The sequence below is a fragment of the Ipomoea nil genome, unplaced genomic scaffold (assembly GCF_001879475.1).
Source record: "Ipomoea nil cultivar Tokyo-kokei standard unplaced genomic scaffold, Asagao_1.1 scaffold0327, whole genome shotgun sequence".
NCBI lineage: Eukaryota > Viridiplantae > Streptophyta > Magnoliopsida > Solanales > Convolvulaceae > Ipomoea > Ipomoea nil.
The window spans coordinates 608,832-627,961 of NW_017616755.1; positions in this window are offsets into that span (position 1 = coordinate 608,832).

A 19,130-nucleotide genomic window follows, 5' to 3' on the forward strand; every position below is an offset into this window, starting at 1 on the left:
ATCCCCCAAGACACTCATACTCACAACTCGTCCATATCACACACATAACGCACATTGTTGGCGCCACGGGACCGATCGCATGCCCATACATGAGGGTCAGCGCATATAGCTCTGACACAGCCCCGCAGCACCATGCCCCGTATCGCAACACGGGGAGGTCGATCGCAACCGACCGATGAACCGCAGCTCATCACAATGTTTGATCGCAACCAAACAGTGGACCGCAGCCCAAGAGAGTGTCATCTGACCGCAGCCAGGATAAAGGACGAACCGCAGCTCGTATAGAAACGTTTGATCGCAACCAAACGGTGGACCGCAGCCCAAGAGAATGTCATCTGACCGCAGCCAGGAATACCAATCTGACCGCAGCCAGCTTCTGAACCGCAGCTCAGGATAACCAATCCGATCGCAACCGAATTGGGGTAGCACACACACATAACACGTAGCAAGCACATGCAACCCACGTTACACATTGGGAAGGGGGATAAAGCGTATAACAACCTATGCGTGATCCATCACATACTAAGAATAGTCCTAAGGGGTTCATACTTCCTTCACCTAGGTCAACGGGATACCAATTCATCTAGCATGCGATATAACAGACTCATAAACCTACGAACGGTACCCGAAACATCAAACTAGACGTATGCACGACAAACGGGGTCCGTTGGGACACCACGGGGATCGGGGAAACGTCAAACGGGGAAACCGGGAGCCCGAGGTAGTGTAATTTCCAGCGGGTAGCCGGTGGGTGGGGGTCCACCCGCCGGCTGCCACTGTTCCGGGCAGCGGGTGCCCGGCGGGCAGCTGCCCGCTGCCGGAGCTGCCCGAGAATGCCGCGGGTAGGTGGCGGGTCCCCTACCCCCACCTACCCCCCACTGACTCTTTTCATCACTTTTCGCCCCGGGAACCGTTGTGGAACCCGAAACCATGCTTAGACACTTTACAACGCAATTAACAACAACAAGTAGACAATTAACGGATCAAATACGGGAAACGAACGGCACATGGCCTATCATGCTTTTCTAAACATAATCAACACCCAAACATGCGATTTCCCACCCGATAATCCAAGAATCAAAGCATACGATACAACCTAGGGTTCTAATCACTTTTATATCAACAAGAATGCGATTCGTCTTCTAATTGCAAGATTCGGTAGGAACAACACATAATCATCAAGGATACCAATTAATCATCAAGAACATCATAATCATCAAGAACAACACATAATCATCAAGAATCCCAATTAATCATCAAGAACATCACAATTATCAAGAAACTCCCAATATCAAGATTATCAAGATTCCCCATGGAATCATTAAATCAACATCAATAATAAACATAGTAATTCGCCATTCACAATCATACGGGGGAAACCCTAAGGGGAAATCATAGCTATGAAAATAGGTTTTGTTGAGACATGGGTTACCTCTTAGCCTTAATTAATTCCTTGGCTATGAAGGATCTTTCTTTAAGCTTTCTTGATTTCTTGATTTCTCCTAGGGGAATTCTTGGAGCTCTTTGGGTGGTGAGTCGTTTATTGTGGTGGGGGGTTCTAGGTGCCTCCTAAGTCCCCTATTTATATATTTAGGAGTCCTAGTTAGGAACTAATATTATAGGCTTGCTAATTCTATTCCTTTTGGGACTAAGGATTGGGTTCCATGGTCCATAGTGGACCATATTAATTAATTAAAGAGAATCCTAATCGTAATAGTAAAAGACCTACTTCCTTTATTCCTAATAGATAACTAGGTCTAGGATTCCTAATCAGAATCTGAATAGTAAAAGGTTTACTTTCTTTATTCCTAATGGGCTTAAGGCTCTAATTTAGGCAAGGGCCCACGGTTCATGGTGGGCCTTATTAATTAATTAAAGGGAAACCTAACCGAATTAAATCGTATTTAATTATTATTAACGGGATTAATTAAATAATTAATCCGGGATTGAAGGCCGTAACACGGGGTGTTACACTCTCCCCCCCTTTACGAGAAGCTTCGTCCCCGAAGCTTGGATATCATTGCAGGGTTAACGAGTCAAGAGAAGAACCGTGGTCCTATAGGGAAGGTATTCCACGGGGAAATTGTATACTTGCACGCCTATGTGTGTTGGGTTTTTTTGGGAACGATTAGGTTTACAGGGCTAAGAGAGTGGGTTTCAAACTTGAGGACACGGTGAATTCAGGAATTAGGATCGAGTTTTCGAGGTTGCAACTTAGGTTGTGAGGCTGCCACTTGTATGGAATCGTTAAAACATGGGGTTGAGAATGGGGTCTGAAGGGTAGAAAGGGTTTTGAAATAAGGAAGGGGCCGATTTTCCGAGGGAGGGAAAGGAATTCGGCTAGGATGGGTTAAGGTTTCTCGATCCCGAGTGAATAATCTGGTTAGATGCTTTGATCACGATGCGCCAACGAGCTGATGATCCTCCTTCCTTGGTGTTGGTGCTTGCTTGACTTTAAGATCCTTGTTAGACCTTGCTTCCCAGGCTAAGGTTTCATCCTTCTCTTCTTTCTTGAGGGAATTTCCCGTGGTGATTCAACACTTACTTCTTTAATGCGCCCCAGGTCTTGACCGAGTTGGGTCAACCAAGCCAATCTCTTAGGGCGCACTTCCCAAATTCTTCCCAAAGTCTCTTGGGAGTCGACGGACTTTGGGTTGAATTTCTCTTCTTATTGAATTTCATCTCCTCTTTAGTGGATGAAATTCTTAGTAAGACTTCATGTCTTACCCGAGGTTCGGCATTGTTGTGCCCGGTTTGTGTTATTTTTAATGATGAAGGTGTCCTTGCGTGCCCTTTTTCTTTTAAAGCGTAGTCGGTTACCAAATCTCGTTGTGGGATGACTCGGCGACTTTACGAGTCACCTCATTTCCTTGTGGGTCCTTAATGACCCTTGAAGTCTTGGCGCGAATGTGTTCTTCACCCTTTTGCTTAGCACCATGGGCTACGTAGTTCTTGATTCCATACAACTTGTAAGGAGTCCTTTGATTTGCTCGAACGATGTCCATGGTTTGGAGGAGTCCCGGTCCATCCTTAGCATTTTGACTTTTAAGGTTTTCGTGGGTTCTTTGCACGAGTTGCCTCCTTGGTTTGCGCAATCCTTTACGCCAAACATCCCTAGTCGGTTGTATCGTAGGATCCAACTTCAATTACTCGTGCAATATAATTGATTGTGATTTCCCGATGGTGTCTCGTGCGTCAAGGTCTTTTACGTAGGACACTATGTTTGGGTGGTCCATGGTTCCTTACCCAAGACTCACATTCCTCAATCGAGGCACACAAGTGCGCCACAAATCAATAAAAGGAGGGGTTAAGAAATCAGCACATTGTACCAGTGGGTGCGAGGTGGGCGGTCGCCCGCCTGCCAAGCTCCTGCCAAGGACCCGCCAAGGTCCCGTCAAGGACCCGTTGGGGACCCGCGGGAAAGTGACTAGAAATAGTCAATTCATTCGGGAAAGACCCCAAAAATGCACAGATTCATGTCCTGACAAGTCCCATGCCCTTGTGCACAACAAAAGGGACTTGGATACATAGGATGACCCATCGTACAATGTTCATTGATCCTTAAGCACGAGTTCTGGAGGTAGATATACATACATATATATATCTATGTTTTCTTGGTCTGGGTTTAAAGGGGTGTAAGAAGTGCAAGGGCTAGGTTTCAAAGTCGAGGGGCGGATTGGGTCGATGTCTCAAGGTCGTAATACAGGAAGGAAGGTTGCCCCCTTGTACGGGTTTGTCTGTAATGAGGGATCAAGAGTGAGGCTTGGAGTGATAGGACGGATTCTTTAACGAAATGGTACTTGATTGGCAAGGGGAGAGAAAGGGGCTAAGGACTCTTGGCTTCGAGTGATTATGCCTGTTTGGGGCATGGTTGTGGCGTGCAGTCGAACTGGTGATCCCTTTTCCTTGGCTTTGTTTGATTCTAAGATTTTCGTTTGATCTTCTCTTCCCGTGTTGAAGTCCCCTTCGTCTCTATGGCTTCCAGGGGAATTCTCGTGATGGTTTCCGTGCACGTTCCCCTCGGATGTCCAGAAGTCTGGACCCAGTCGGTTTAGTGGGTCAAACCCCTAGGTCTTGACTCTTAATCCTTGCCGAGGGTTCTCAAGGGTAAGGGGGGTTTCGGGTTAGTCTTTCTTGTTCTATTGGGTTTCATCCCTTCCTTGGTGGATGAAATTCTTAGCAAGGCTTTACGTCCTCCTTGAGGTTCGGCCTGTTGCACCTATTTGACGATGTTTTCTGCAGCGAGGGCTCCTGACATATTGAACGTATTTGTTTGCCCGCTCTTGTCAACGCATGGCGTTCTTCGGTGGCGTACGTACAGGCTATGGTTTCTCGTGAAGCCTTCACGGTTTTCGTGCAAGGGTGGGGTGATATGTATTCGTAACCTCCACCTACTTCGCCGATTCCTATCTAACAACTTATTTTAATATTGAATCAATGAATGTCGCTTCTTCACGCCCCTGGGCAGGGTAAGGGCCTTGTGCTGCTCTACGGTTTTTAACAGGGTTTCCAAACGGAGTGGGGGTATGAACTTAGATTAAGGGCAATGACAATTTAGGGTTTCCGAGGGTTTAGGTTAAGCGCAACAAAGGGTGAGCAAGGTCATGACGGTTGTGAATTTGCTCTTAAGGTAACTGAGGATTCGGGGTGGGAGTTTTCAACAAATAGGGGTATCAAGAGGCTGGGGTTTCAGGGCGGATGATATTTTAAACTGGGGTGGTGGGGTCGCAAGGTGTCGCGATATACTTACCTTGCACCCAAGGATTCGACTAATGGTGTCGTTCATCCGCTACTTTAATCAGTGTTCTAGTTCTCCTTCCTGTTTGTTGTAGCCGCAATCTGGGTTTGCCGAGATAAAGCAACTTGTCGGAAGGTGCATGCCATTTGTCTGAGTCGGGGGTTATCGTGGTTAACCCTGGGTTGGTGAGTATTGCAGTCTGTCCCTTTTAGCAGTCCTGACGTCTTGATGCAACGTCTTTTCACCGCCTCTCCTTAGTAGTCATCCAAATCTCCCTTTTCTTTGGTCACGGTCCTTGTCAAGTCCTTTGACGGGAGTTAGGACGAGGCGATTTATCGGGTAAGTGTACGTTACCCAGTTGTGGAAGTAAACTTATCTATTCTCACCCTTACCTGGTGTGGTAAGCGTAGGGGGAGGTTCCTTTAGGTTAGAGAGAGATGAAGTGAGGGGAGGTTATGTGTAGGTTTCACCATCTCACTGCGCGTCCTAAGATTCCTGAATCCTATGTTCCTAAGTACCTAGAGTTCAAGCCTAGTGTCCTAAAGTCCGGTCTTAAGAGTCTTATCCTAGGGTCAAACTTAGGCTCTGATACCAACTGTAACACCCCAGATTTTCAAGACTTTTTAAAACTTATAATAAAGGTAGAATCTCATTAAATCTCAAGAAATAAATACAAGCGTACGGGGTGCTATGCCACACCTGGGCTAGAGAACCCAAGTGCACAGGCTAACTAACTAACATCTTCAAGGCGTAATTACGTAAACGTGGCACGCAGGCCAAAAAGGAAAACTATCTACTTCTATACTCCAAGTTCTAGCGCGCTCCAGTGACTTAATCTTCTGTGCCTGAAAGCCAAATATATCTGTTCAGCGAGAGATGCTGGTAACCCACTTCAATGCGTTGAAATACAATACATATAGAGATATATATAGATATACGAAAACCATTTTGAGCATGAAGATATATCCTACGAAGTCTAGCTTTTAAAACCGGGAATGACTCGACAGATAAGGCCAGACACGAGCAACAGTTATAACAAACATATGCAGTTCACAAAAGATAAGGTAGACAAGGCAAGCATAAACGATAATCATAACCCAACATGAACAAACCCAAACATAAATTCCATAGTCACATCCCCCAAGACACTCATACTCACAACTCGTCCATATCACACACATAACGCACATTGTTGGCGTCACGGGACCGATCGCATGCCCATACATGAGGGTCAGCGCATATAGCTCTGACACAGCCCCGCAGCACCATGCCCCGTATCGCAACACGGGGAGGTCGATCGCAACCGACCGATGAACCGCAGCTCATCACAATGTTTGATCGCAACCAAACAGTGGACCGCAGCCCAAGAGAGTGTCATCTGACCGCAGCCAGGATAAAGGACGAACCGCAGCTCGTATAGAAACGTTTGATCGCAACCAAACGGTGGACCGCAGCCCAAGAGAATGTCATCTGACCACAGCCAGGAATACCAATCTGACCGCAGCCAGCTTCTGAACCGCAGCTCAGGATAACCAATCCGATCGCAACCGAATTGGGGTAGCACACACACATAACACGTAGCAAGCACATGCAACCCACGTTACACATTGGGAAGGGGGATAAAGCGTATAACAACCTATGCGTGATCCATCACATACTAAGAATAGTCCTAAGGGGTTCATACTTCCTTCACCTAGGTCAACGGGATACCAATTCATCTAGCATGCGATATAACAGACTCATAAACCTACGAACGGTACCCGAAACATCAAACTAGACGTATGCACGACAAACGGGGTCCGTTGGGACACCACGGGGATCGGGGAAACGTCAAACGGGGAAACCGGGAGCCCGAGGTAGTGTAATTTCCAGCGGGTAGCCGGTGGGTGGGGGTCCACCCGCCGGCTGCCACTGTTCCGGGCAGCGGGTGCCCGGCGGGCAGCTGCCCGCCCGCCGGCTGCCCGCTGCCGGAGCTGCCCGAGAATGCCGTGGGTAGGTGGCGGGTCCCCTACCCCCACCTACCCCCCACTGACTCTTTTCATCACTTTTCACCCCGGGAACCGTTGTGGAACCCGAAACCATGCTTAGACACTTTACAACGCAATTAACAACAACAAGTAGACAATTAACGGATCAAATACGGGAAACGAACGGCACATGGCCTATCATGCTTTTCTAAACATAATCAACACCCAAACATGTGATTTCCCACCCGATAATCCAAGAATCAAAGCATACGGTACAACCTAGGGTTTTAATCACTTTTATATCAACAAGAATGCGATTCGTCTTCTAATTGCAAGATTCGGTAGGAACATCACATAATCATCAAGGATACCAATTAATCATCAAGAACATCATAATCATCAAGAACAACACATAATCATCAAGAATCCCAATTAATCATCAAGAACATCACAATTATCAAGAAACTCCCAATATCAAGATTATCAAGATTCCCCATGGAATCATTAAATTAACATCAATAATAAACATAGTAATTCGCCATTCACAATCATACGGGGGAAACCCTAAGGGGAAATCATAGCTATGAAAATAGGTTTTGTTGAGACATGGGTTACCTCTTAGCCTTAATTAATTCCTTGGCTATGAAGGATCTTTCTTTAAGCTTTCTTGATTTCTTGATTTCTCCTAGGGGAATTCTTGGAGCTCTTTGGGTGGTGAGTCGTTTATTGTGGTGGGGGGTTCTAGGTGCCTCCTAAGTCCCCTATTTATATATTTAGGAGTCCTAGTTAGGAACTAATATTATAGGCTTGCTAATTCTATTCCTTTTGGGACTAAGGATTGGGTTCCATGGTCCATAGTAGACCATATTAATTAATTAAAGAGAATCCTAATCGTAATAGTAAAAGACCTACTTCCTTTATTCCTAATAGATAACTAGGTCTAGGATTCCTAATCAGAATCTGAATAGTAAAAGGTTTACTTTCTTTATTTCTAATGGGCTTAAGGCTCTAATTTAGGCAAGGGCCCACGGTTCATGGTGGGCCTTATTAATTAATTAAAGGGAAACCTAACCGAATTAAATCGTATTTAATTTTTATTAACGGGATTAATTAAATAATTAATCCGGGATTGAAGGCCGTAACACGGGGTGTTACACATCTGCCTTGTGTTTCACCCTGTACACCCACCTGCAACTAATTGGTGACTTTCCTGCTGGTAAATCTGTTAGGGTCCAGGTGTTGTTCTGGACTAATGCCTCTATCTCAGACTACATAGCTTTCCTCCACTCTACATACTACACTGCTTTGTGGTAAGATTACGGCTCATGTGTGGAAGTGATGGAGGAAACACATAGCTTATGATTAACATGTAAATTTTCATAGGAAACAAATTTGTCCATGGAGTGGGGAGAGGTTCTTGTGATTGATTTTCCACTTATCATAGACTGACAGTAATAATTATGCAGTCTGGAGGGAATATTCTTTACTTTTGTTGACCTTCTAGGTTGTTGTCGGACACTATAGTCTGCAAGATCATTGTCATTGCTAAAATCTTCACCATCAACTAGACTTGAAGGATCACTGTTAATGGCTACATCACTGGTTATGTCATTAGCCAACTCACTATCATGCTCAAAATTCCCAACAGTGTCATGTTCATTCTCAGAGCCCCCATTTTGATCATTGTATGGTATGGCTCTGGGATCAACAACTCTCTCTGAGGATTCCAAAGAAATATAATCTGTTTCAATGGCAATAGGGACCAAGGGCAGGGAAGGATATGGCATGCTCTTGTATGACTTCTGAATTCTGCTCTTTAAAAGGGTAAACTTGTTCATGGAACCTGACATCCCTAGAAACAAAGACAGTTCTATCAGTCAAATCATACAGTATATAACCTTTCACATTGGCTAGAAATTCCAAGAAAATGCATTTTCTTGTCCTTAGTTGCATTTTGTTCCTCCCTTGTGTGATGGTTGCACCAAAGCATAGGCAACCAAAAAACCTAAGTTGATTATAGTCCACTCCTTTTCCAGTCAACACTTCAAAAGGAATATTTCCATCAACAGTAGTGTGACACCCCAAAAATCCACATTTCAATCCATGGATTAATTGAGTAATTAATCCTATTTCATTTGAGGAATTAATTCCTAAAATCCTGATTTTTAATACTCAAGGACTAGTATTTGACTAGTCAACCTTTAAGTTGTGTTGTACCTTGTGCTTTGAGGGGAGTTCCCTTGTTCCTTACACTTTCTAAAGGTTAGTAAGGGTATTCTTGACTTTTCACCAAGAGTTAGTATTGTAACCTAACCTAGAAGACTTCTTCATTTCATTCCTTACAATTCTTAGAAATTAGCTCTACCTTCTCTCTAGAAAAGAAGTGTAGCTTATTCTCCAAGCCAAGTTAAGACCCTTGTCAAGATTTCAAGTTTTGCTTCCAAGATTCAACCTTTCACCTATTTGGGCATCTAGGAGGGTAAGATCTAAGTTTATCTTGTCTTTTTGGTTCCATCTTAGTTGTCTTTTTCTTAAAGGTTGGATCTTTATGATCTTTTGGTTTAATCTTGAAGTGGGTTTGGAAAGTAAGCCTTGTGGGGAGCTTGTTGTGGTGTAAAGTGAAGTCTTTTGGTCTACAAGAGGTAACCCATGCTTTACAAAACCTATTTTGCTTACCTATATGTGATTTCTTGGATTCTACTTGTGTTTTGCTATGAAATGTGAGGGTTTATGCATTTGTCCTGTGATATTGCATATCTAGAGCTTATGTTTAGGGTTCCTTTGTGCCATTGCTTGGCATTTTCCATGGTTCAAGTCATTTTGTTGTATTGGGTGAGATTTGGCATGTTTTGGACTTGAATTTGTGTTTGGAGAAGAAAATCCCCGAAGGGATTTGTTGTGGAACAGGAATGTTCCCGCGGGCGGAACGGCCGGCGGGGCACCACCCGCCGGCCTACCCGCGAGTACAAAGCCTTGTGGGAATGTGTTCCCGTGGGCGGAACCATGGGTGGGGCACTACCCGTGGGTCCACCCGCGGGTACACGAGTGGAGTTGGATCGGGATTTGTTCCCCGTGATTCGTTTGTCTCGGTATTTGGTCTTTTGACTTCCCGTTGTTCTTTTGTGGAACTATTTGAGCGTCTTCTTGATGTTTCGTAGGTCTAGAACTATATGGTAGGTATCCATGTAGGACTTTGGTGTCTTGAATCGTGCTAAGTGTTCAAGATTGTGTTTCGTTGGACCGAGAGGTGTCTTGTGTGTTCCTCGGAACTATCTTGAGTTTCTCCGTTGTTAAGCATGCTAGTTTATTGTTTTAATGCTAGCATGTGTGTTGTTTGTACCTTCCGTTTGGTGGATGATAACTTGCGTTATTCATCGTTGTTGTCGTTGGGTTGTGACCCATTCCTTGATTGAGTATGGTTTCATACCTTCGTTGCAATCCATTGATTGACTCGTGTGAGTGGTGGTGCGTGTGTGGCTTTACCTGGATTGCACGATTAGTGGTATGGGACGCTAGTCACCAAGGTATTGCAGCAGTCCTCGTGGTGGCCGTGATGTGATTATGGAGATGTGTTCCTTCGAGTAAGGTTCACGTGATTGGTGGATAATATGTGTTATCCGGGCATGTATTTCGCCGTGTACGGTACCTTGTGTACTATGAATTGGTGGTCTTGTTGGTGGTTTGTTGGTGGGGGACGACAGTCCCAGGAGGGAAAAGGTTGGACTAAGAAGTACAAGGGTCCTGGAGGTAATGGTTGGCATGAAGGTACAAGGTCGGGGGTAGCCATAAGGTTGGAACAGGGCTTAAGGAAGGCATATCAACTCGTGATGGGTGATGTCACGAGGGCTTGTGTAGTCGTTGTTGTGAGTTCTCTTTCTTGTGACGTGTGTAGTCACAAGGGCATGTGTTGCCATGGGTGAGTCTTATTCCTTTGTGTTGTGGTTAACCTTTGTGGTTTGGGATGTGTTCCCGTGTTATCTTTTAGAGTGATGAGTCTTGTGTTGACTGTTGATCTTGGCTTTTGACTTATATACTTTTGTATTCCGTTTCGAAAATGGTTTTATGGCTTATATCTATCTATATATGATACTTAACGGTATTGGCGGGTTACCAGCATTATCGCTGACCGGGCATCGTCCCAATGTTTATCTTTTGTATCTTTCAGGTGATGTTTAGACGAGCGCGATGTCTAGTGCCTGGTAGCTTAGCACCTTTATCCTTGTTTTTGTGGCCTGTGCGCCAATGTAGTTAGACTGATATTTTGGGATAGATGCATACACTTGCAGATTGTTTGCCGTAGCGTTTACCGTGTTTGGTAGACGTGGTGTGACACCCCGTTGGATTTCTTTTATCCAGTTCTCGTTTTATCTTCCGTTGTGCTAGTTTTGTTGTTGAATCTGCATGTGTTAGGGATTTTATTTGGGCCTTGTTTGGGGGGTGTTACAGTTGGTATCAGAGCCTAGGTTTGAGCCTAGGAAGAGTTAAGTCTAGACTTTCTAAGTGGTTAAGTGTGTTCTGAGACCTCTAAGCGACCTTAAGAAGCTAAGTGTTAGGCTTAGGACTCTAGGTTGCGCGGTGAGTTGTGTGTTGCTTTCTGTCTTGCTTGTTTGCTCTCTTTTGGTAACCTCGTTGTTGTTGTAGAAGTTTGCGATGCCTCTTCGTCCCCGCGCTCGCACCGGAGACCCCGACCAACAAGCAGCTCGCTCAGAATCTCCATCAGCTGACGCAGACGATGCAGACGCTCAGTGAAGCCTTGCTGAACAACAATCACGCTGTGCCGCCTCCTCCTCTTGCTGGGCACCGTGATGTAGGACGTTTAGTGTCGGGTCATCGGCTGCCAACCTTCGCTGGCGAGGAAGACCCTGTAGTCCTAGAAGAGTGGCTACGGGTGTTTGATAAGATCTTCACCGTGGTGGGCTGCCCCGAAGAAAGGAGAGTAGAACTGGCAACGTTCTACTTCTGCCAAGAAGCGGATTTGTGGTGGGTTCACGAAGGCCCCGCTCTTCTTGAGGAACCAGAGTTTGATTGGACCGCGCTCAAGGACAGAATGCGCGAAAGGTTCTACTCAGCGCATGTGCGAGCCGCCATGTTTGATGAGTTCCTTCATCTGCAGCAAGGATCCTTATCTGTGGTTGAGTACCACAAGAAGTTCCTGGAGCTGGCGCGCTTTGCAAGGATGCTTGTGCCTATGGAGCTTGCTAAGGTTGAGCGTTTCGTCGCCGGTCTGAACTATGAGGCACGAAAAGCGTTGACGGTGAGTAGGCCAAGTTCCCTTAAGGATGCGTATCTGAGTGCCGTGGATTTGTATCGCGTGCAGCAGCTTCAGAGGGGTTCGTTTGAGCTAGCCAGGAAGAGGGTTGAGAGCGGAGGTTCTTCCACCTTCAAGAAGCCCCGACCGAGTTTTCCAGCCAGAGCAATGTCATCTTCTTCTCAAGGACATATCAGAGTGGAGCATCGGGATCAAGCTAAGTCGGCTACTTGTCGAAGATGTGGGAAGGTGCACGTAGGCCAAGGTTGTCAGGGCCAGGCGTTTAGGTGTTTCCGTTGTGGTGTTGGTGGTCACAAAGTCGCGGAGTGTCCCCTGTTAGCCGGTCAGAGAGTGTTGCCGCCACCCCCGGGAGTCAGAGGAGCTTCGGGTGGGAGTTCGAGTCGCGGAGCTGTCGGAGCTAGGCCACCTGGAAGAGTCTTTGTGATGGCGCGTTCGCAGGCTGAGTCGGAGGGCTTGATGGAGGATGAAGTGGCAGGTAACCCCTTTCTTCTAGCCTATCCTTGTTTTCCGAGATCATCGTGTTCGTTGTTGTCTTGAGCGTTCCCTTGTGTTTCGTAGTTGTCTTTTGCTTGGCAATCCTTGGCATGCTTTTCTTGTTAGTGATTCGTTGGATGCTTAGTGTAGACTCTCTTCTTGCTAAGTGATTTCTTTAGTTGGTAAGTTTTGTTGTGAAGTTAGCAACCCATCCTTGTCATGTTTTGTGATTTGGCCCAATTCCATAATCCTTATACTTGGTTGTTCTTACAACAATTCCTAGCCTTTTCTTGAGTAGCTTAAAAGCTAAGCCTAATGTTTAATTATACCTTTTGAGTTTCGAACCCAAGCTTAATCTTTATCAACCCAACTTCTAAAGCACTTAAGCCAATTATCTTTCTTGGAACTTATCCAATTTTAATTCCATTTAACCCATAAATTTCCACTTTACCCAAAATCCCCAAATTAAATCATCTCTTTTTCTCCAATTTCTTTCAAATCCCTAAATCCCCAAACTCTCTTTCTCTTTCTTCCCTCCCTACCCGTGAACCACCAAGCACCCACCCCCTCCCCGTAGCTTCACCTGCAACCCGCCACCACCACCTGCCCGTCATCGAGCCACCGCCGAACCGCCACACCGTCGCCGCTGTCGTTCGCCGTCGCCGGAGCTGTGCCGCCGAGAGAGAGAGCAGCGAGAGTGAGAGGAAGAAGAGGAGAAGCCTTGGGCCTTCTTGTGAGCTTTGGATCATCTTCAATCATGCCTAGAAGGTCAAGTTTGGCTAGGAAAGCGGAATGGGTGGATACCCATTACCTCGTTCTTGAAGGTAAAGCTTTTGATCCGGAATCTTTTCCTAGTTCCTTCTTGGATATGTTTAGGTATCAAGGCTTGTTGGATGGGTTTCTCGCCATAAGGGCCGAGACTTACCCGAGTTTGGTGAAGGAGTTTTATCGTCACATGGTTGTGACAAAGGAGGGCGATAAGTTGGAGATCACCTCTAAGGTGAGAGGTGTGAAGGTTGTGTTGTCTGAAAAGAGGTTGGCTCAGTTGTTGAGTTTGTCTGCTACCGGAGTGGCTCAGTACAGTGGTCATTCTTGGATTAGTACGGATACCATGGGGTACTGTGACTATTTGAGCTATCTGTAAGGCCGTACGAGTGGTTTCACTCAAGCCTCTAGGCCGGAGAAGAAATGGTTGTCTGCGGAGCAAAGGATCTTGGTGATGTTGGTGTCGGATTGTTTGTTGCCTAATAACAACAAAAGCAGTTTGTTGGGTAAGTTGGAGTGCACCTTTGCCTTTTGCCTCAAGAACATGGTTAAGTTCAACCTGCCTGCTTTGATGATGCAACACATGGTGTTTTGCCGGGATCTCAATCGGAAGAGCTTACCTTATGGGATGGTGTTGAGTTGGATCTTGGTCAGGAAGGGTGTTAGTGTGGACGGTTGTCTCCCGAAGGCCGTGGGAAAGATGGTGTTGGAGACCACCAATCTCCGGAGTTGTAATCTGTTCCAGTTGGACGATGGTGAGTACATCACGCTTGAGGAGGTTGCAAGGAAAGCACCTGATGAGCGGGCGGAGTTAGCTGCTGAGCTTGGAATCCCTGCTGGGAAGTTGAGTCTCGTAGTCCAGAGTTTGGGCGGTGACGAAGAAGTTGAGGAGGAAGCAGATCAAGAGGAAGAAGTAGGAGCACCGGAGGCCGCCGAAGCTGAAGAAAGTGATTCGGACAGTGAGGAAAACCGGAGAAGGAATGAAGCTCGCACGAAGAGAGGGCATGATGTCTTGGTGCATGAGGAGCGCGTTGTCACCTTGCTTCATCAGCAGAACAGCATGATCGCCGAAGGTTTCGCGTTTATGAAGGCGCAGTTCATCGCAGTGCATCAGAGGCTAGATCAGATGGAAGCCAGTTCGAGCCGCAGAGACGAAGACGAAGAAGAGTCTGAAGAGGCCGAGGAGTCGGAGAGTGAGGAGTTCTAGTTTGTGTTGTGGTAATCCCGTTCGCCTTTTTCCTTGTTGTTTCCTTCTTAGCCGTTGTTAGCTTGGTGATAGGTTGTTGTTTGCCTTGTGTGCTTGCTTGTTGTTGCTTTTTGCCTTGTTGTTTAGCTAGCTTAGTAAGTTGGTGTTTGGAGTTAGTAGCCTTGTTCTTGGTTGTTGTCTAGAAGTCGGTGGTTGTGTTGAGGCTAGATTTCTTGATGCTCAATCTATCCGTTTGTTAAACTCTTGCCAACCCTTGAATTTGAAATGCCTTCTTTCTTTGCTTTGGAATACTTCTTTGCTTTGGAATCCTTGTGAGTTCTTTTGGAGTTTTTGACCAAAAGAGTTATTCTTGAACTTCTTGTCACAATGTCGTTTCCTTTCACCGTTTACTTTTAATTCGCCGTACCCAAGCTTCGGGGACGAAGCTTCTTTGAAGGGGGAGAGGATGTGACACCCCAAAAATCCACATTTCAATCCATGGATTAATTGAGTAATTAATCCTATTTGATTTGAGGAATTAATTCCTGAAATCCTGATTTTTAATACTCAAGGACTAGTATTTGACTAGTCAACCTTTAAGTTTTGTTGTACCTTGTGCTTTGAGGGGAGTTCCCTTGTTCCTTACAATTTCTAAAGGTTAGTAAGGGTATTCTTGACTTTTCACCAATAGTTAGTATTTTAACCTAACCTAGAAGACTTCTTCATTTCATTCCTTACAATTCTTAGAAATTAGCTCTACCTTCTCTCTAGAAAAGAAGTGTAGCTTATTCTCCAAGCCAAGTTAAGACCCTTGTCAAGATTTCAAGTTTTGCTTCCAAGCTTTAACCTTTCACCTATTTGGGCATCTAGGAGGGTAAGATCTAAGTTTATCTTGTCTTTTTGGTTCCATCTTAGTTGTCTTTTTCTTAAAGGTAGGATCTTTATGATCTTTTGGTTTAATCTTGAAGTGGGTTTGGAAAGTAAGCCTTGTGGGGAGCTTGTTGTGGTGTAAAGTGAAGTCTTTTGGTCTACAAGAGGTAACCCATGCTTTACAAAATCTATTTTGCTTACCTATATGTGATTTATTGGATTCTACTTGTGTTTTGCTATGAAATGTGAGGGTTTATGCATTTGTCTTGTGATATTGCATATCTAGAGCTTGTGTTTAGGGTTCCTTTGTGCCATTGCTTGGCATTTTCCATGGTTCAAGTCATTTTGTTGTATTGGTTGAGATTTGGCATGTTTTGAACTCGAATTTGTGTTTGGAGAAGAAAATCCCCGAAGGGATTTGTTGTGGAACAGGAATGTTCCCGCGGGCGGAACGGCGGGCGGGGCACCACCCGCCGGCCTACCCGCGGGTACAAAGCCCTGTGGGAATGTGTTCCCGCGGGCGGAACCACGGGTGGGGAACTACCCGTGGGTCCACCCGCGGGTACACGAGTGGAGTTGGATCGGGATTTGTTCCCCGTGATTCGTTTGTCTCGGTATTTGGTCTTTTGACTTCCCGTTGTTCTTTTGTGGAACTATTTGAGCGTCTTCTTGATGTTTCGTAGGTCTAGAACTATATGGTAGGTATCCATGTAGGACTTTGGTGTCTTGAATCGTGCTAAGTGTTCAACATTGTGTTTCGTTGGACCGAGATGTGTCTTGTGTGTTCCTCGGAACTATCTTGAGTTTCTCCGTTGTTAAGCATGCTAGTTTATTGTTTTAATGCTAGCGTGTGTGTTGTTTGTACGTTCCGTTTGGTGGATGATAACTTGCGTTATTCATCGTTGTTGTCGTTGGGTTGTGACCCATTCCTTGATTGAGTATAGTTTCATACCTTCGTTGTAATCCGTTGATTGACTCGTGTGAGTGGTGGTGCGTGTGTGGCTTTACCTGGATTGCACGATTAGTGGTATGGGACGCTAGTCACCAAGGTATTGCAACAGTCCTCGTGGTGGCCGTGATGTGATTATGGAGATGTGTTCCTTCGAGTAAGGTTCACGTGATTGGGGGATAACATGTGTTATCCGGGCATGTATTTCGCCGTGTACGGTACCTTGTGTACTATGAATTGGTGGTCTTGTTGGTGGTTTGTTGGTGGGGGACGACGGTCCCAGGAGGGAAAAGGTTGGACTAAGAAGTACAAGGGTCCTGGAGGTAATGGTTGGCATGAAGGTACAAGGTCGGGGGTAGCCATAAGGTTGGAACAGGGCATAAGGAAGGCATATCAACTCGTGATGGGTGATGTCACGAGGGCTTGTGTAGTCGTTGTTGTGAGTTCTCTTTCTTGTGATGTGTGTAGTCACAAGGGCATGTGTTTCCATGGGTGAGTCTTATTCCTTTGTGTTGTGGTTAACCTTTGTGGTTTGGGATGTGTTCCCGTGTTATCTTTTAGAGTGATGAGTCTTGTGTTGACTGTTGATCTTGGCTTTTGACTTATATACTTATGTATTCCGTTTCGAAAATGGTTTTATGGCTTATATCTATCTATATATGATACTTAACGGTATTGGTGGGTTACCAGCATTATCGCTGACCGGGCGTCGTCCCAATGTTTATCTTTTGTATCTTTCAGGTGATGTTTAGACGAGCGCGATGTCTAGTGCCTGGTAGCTTAGCACCTTTATCCTTGTTTTTGTGGCCTGTGCGCCAATGTAGTTGGACTGATGTTTTGGGATAGATGTATACACTTGCAGATTGTTTGCCGTAGCGTTTACCGTGTTTGGTAGACGTGGCGTGACACCCCGTTGGATTTCTTTTATCCAGTTCTCGTTTTATCTTCCGCTGTGCTAGTTTTGTTGTTGAATCTGCATGTGTTAGGGCTTTTATTTGGGCCTTGTTTGGGGGGTGTTACAAGTAGGCAGTCTATTGATGAGATAAGATGCATGTAGCATACAATGACTCCAAAATTTTATAGGTGGACCAGACTGGAACCTTAGAGCTCTGGCTATATTCAGGATGTGTTGATGTTTCCTTTCTGCCACCCCAGTCTGTTGGGGTGTGTACACACATGATTTTTGATGAACAATTCCCTTTTCATTGAGAAATTCATTCATCATAAATTCACTTCCAATGTCTGTTCTTATTGCCTTAATTTTAGTAGAGAATTATGTGCAGGCATAGTTGTAGAAGTTTTGAAACACAGTCTTAACTTCTGACTTGTTTCTCATCAGGTGTAACTAGGTAAATCTACTACAATCATCAACTATGGTTAGGAAATAGTGTTCCCCCTTAAGAGATGCCACAGCAAAGGAGCCCCATACATCAATGTGTATCAAATCAAAACACTGCTCAGCTCTAGAGGTACTGACAGGGAAAACAAACTTTTTGTGCTTGGCAAAGTGGCAAGCATCACACACAAAATTAGAATGTTTATGAGGGGAAATAAATTTTATTCCATTCAAAGAGAGAACGTTATTAACAGGGTAGCGGCCTAATCTATTATGCCACAATTCTACTGGCAAGCTATTCCATTGAATATTAAAAGTTTCACCATGAGGCTGAATTCCTTTCTTGACAGGAGGATTGGTTATCAAGTACAACCCCTCATTCTCCTTAGAAAAACCATCCATTGTTCCAATGGGCCCCTGGATATTACAATAATCAGCTCCCATAATGATTTTATAATCTGATTGCTTTGTCAACTTGCTGGCAAACACAATATTGAAAGCAAAAGATGGGATATACAACACATTCTTAAGTAGAATATTCTTATCAAGTCTAATATTCCCTATGTATGTAACACTTTCTATTTCTTCATTTGGCAATTAGACAGAAATTTCATAGACTCTGTGACAGATTTTAAAATATTCTAGGGAACAAGTTATATGGTCTGTTGCCCCTGAATTTAATATCCATATAGCAGGTGAGTTTGAGACAGTATTAACATGAAAGTTACCTTCCTTGTGATTTTCCATAGAGTCTCTGAAATCTGGCCTAATCCCGGGAATGGCAACTGTCACAACAGCATTGGTTGAGGTCTGACTTCCCTTGTTTTGACGCAAAAGAGATAACAATCTTTGAAATTGATTAGCAGACAATCTTATATCCCCAACTTTCACAGAGGTGTTTGAGGACTGTTGCATGTCTTGAGTCTGTTTATTTTTGGATTTGTACTGCAACCCAATCAGGTGGATATCCATGTTTCTTGTAGCATTTTTCAATGGTGTGACCAATCATGCCACAAAAGGTACACTTAGGTATGTTCTGTCCTCCATTACTGTTAAATTTCTTCTTAGTATTGGAAGCTTTGTCTGCCACAATGGCATGTTCTTCTCCAATCTGAGTCTGATTGTTCTGAATAGCACTAGCTTGAATAACATCACTGGCTTTGTTAATTGTTCCTCTGATCTTCCTTTCCACTTTTAGAGTCATGTTAATGACCTTTTTCCATATCTAGCATGGGATCCATGACAAGAACTCCAGATTTTATGGTCTCATACTCATCGTTCAGTCCTTCTAAAAATCTGATTATATGATCATCCTCTCTTTCCTTTTGCATCCTCTCCATAAGAGTACATGAGCATCTAGGAACGCACTCACACAGAAGTAAAGGCCTTAATGCATTCAACTGTTGCCATAAGGCATTGCTCTTGGTGAAGTATTCATTAACAAACATATTGCCTTGAACAATTTTATAAATTTCATTCCACTACTGGAAATTATGGAATTTCTGACCACCTGAAAGTGATTTTAAATCAAATTGAAAGCAAAAAGTGGTCGGAAATAGCAACAAAGGTTTTTCCG